General features: G+C 35.3%; 1 pseudogene; it reads right to left on the bottom strand.

Annotated features, from left to right (window-relative positions):
• Positions 1-425: 425 nt before the first annotated feature.
• LOC143612124 (UDP-glucose flavonoid 3-O-glucosyltransferase 6 pseudogene) lies at positions 426-956 on the bottom strand (annotated as a pseudogene).
• Positions 957-2,074: the final 1,118 nt, after the last annotated feature.

The following is a 2,074-nucleotide window of genomic DNA, read 5'->3' as shown; positions in this document are numbered from 1 at the left end:
GGAGGTCGGCGTAGGGACCACACGAAACGGTAGCCACTCTGTTCTATACCACGTGCTATCTCCTTCACTTGGACCTCATTAAAACTTCCCATACTCCCGAAACACAAAAAGACAAACGACAAAGGCGACTGACTATCCAACCACTTGATGACATCATCGTCAGTTTTTTTCTCGGAGCCAAACCCACCTTCTAGGTTGAGTATAGGTCCCACCGGATATACCGGAGGGATGCTGATGTCAGAAGACAAGGACTCCACCGTATGTGTTTCTAGTTCCAAAAATGTATTAACCATGATTGCTTTGACCTCTCTAAGTTTCTGCACCACCCCCAAAAGAACGTCCAGTCCGTCTCTAGTCTTGACACGACTCCAGAACACTTTGGTGGGAACCGGTTTGACAAAACCTGGAACCGATATCTCGGTATCCTAGTTGCTCAGCTCTATAAAGTCTTCGTTTAGATCATCATTGAGTGTCCGGATATAAAATAGAAAACCAAGAAAAGCAGCATTAGAAGTGAAGAACACGTATGATGGAACATTAAATTCATTAGCCACATCTATCATGCAGGTGCAAAACATATCAACGACAAATCCAACGATCCGACCCGAGCATGATGCACTTATCATGTCAGCCACAACATTTCTGACATATTTGCGGTGACTTGGGATGAATTCTGTTATGAAAGACATGGGAGACTTGGGGTCAAAAATTGATGGGGTTTCGTCTTGATGGAGTTGAATGAAGGATATGCGATCATCCATGATGTTTTTAGGTAATGATTCTATGTAGGCAGTGATAACCGATTCAGAATTCGGGCCGGGAGGTTTGATGACAAGAACGGTTATGGCAAGACGCTGATCACGATTAACAAGTAATTTTGCAATCTCGACTGTTGACATGATATGACCAAGCCCTGGGGAAGGGATGAATATCAGCTTTGCAACTGCAGTCTCCATATTTGTTTAATTGTTTTGGTTTCCTTGGAGTTAATTTTCAGCCTCTTATATTTATAAACTTTCTTTTAGATGATACCAATTTGCTGATATTATTTTTCTGTAAGCGACCATTTTATATTAGCACCTAACAATAGAGGCCAAAATTATTAGTATCATCTTCAATCAACAAAAAAAACAAAAATTCTGCTGGGACCATTCTTCATTTCACATATATTTATATAAGAGTGAACAAAGATAAAATATTCAAAACCTGCCTGTTGTTTTAAGTTATGCACGTAATATCATTCAACATGAGCAGTTTACAAGTTGGTGGGTCAAACAGGTTGTATTTGATTCATTTGACTAGAAGACCTTGTTTCCAACTTTCATATTATAAAAAGTTTTGTAATGAGTAGGAAAAAAGATGCAAATTGATCATTGATTCATTTTAGAAACGTCAAAAGTATAAGCTTGGTGTCTATGTTATTATTGCTCGTAAGCTTTTGCTTATTTGTACTGCTAAAATAAGTTAGAGCCATTATTGGTTGTATAGTTTGTCTTTCACCATATACCTCTACTTATTACAATCATAAAGCAAATACATCCCCCAACATATTAAAAGTGTTCATATTTTATTTTTTGTTTGTCCAATTACAAATGTTAACTTTCAAAATTTATTAATCAATTTTCAAATTTATCCTTAAATACACACAACTAACATTAATAAACAATATTTATGGACCCAATTTTCAAGGACATTATTATCATTTGATAAACAAAAAAAGTAATCATTCAATCTACCTTAAACTTTGTGTTTTTCAAATCGTGACATTTTTAATGAGAAGGAAGTAATATTTTTTGTTTTTACGAGAAAGGCTCCAATTTTAGAATTCGTTAATTTGAGGCCCCCAAAATTGTTGAATCGACCTTGGGTTGGATTGATGCACACATATATAATTTATATGCCAATTTTTATAGTTTTACTAATTAATAGTGTGTTATACCTCTTCGTATATATGACGATGTACATGTAATCCATTTTTCAAAATGGTTAAACTTCAATAATCTCCAATTTAATTAAAGAGTTTTATGTAATGAGAATCTCTAAGTGAGCGTTTAACGTATAAAAACCCAATTGG

The sequence above is a fragment of the Bidens hawaiensis genome, unplaced genomic scaffold (assembly GCF_021521415.1).
Source record: "Bidens hawaiensis isolate Kalapana, Puna unplaced genomic scaffold, B.hawaiensis_p1.1 tig00033236_1, whole genome shotgun sequence".
NCBI lineage: Eukaryota > Viridiplantae > Streptophyta > Magnoliopsida > Asterales > Asteraceae > Bidens > Bidens hawaiensis.
This window is presented reverse-complemented; position numbering and strand designations above follow the sequence as displayed.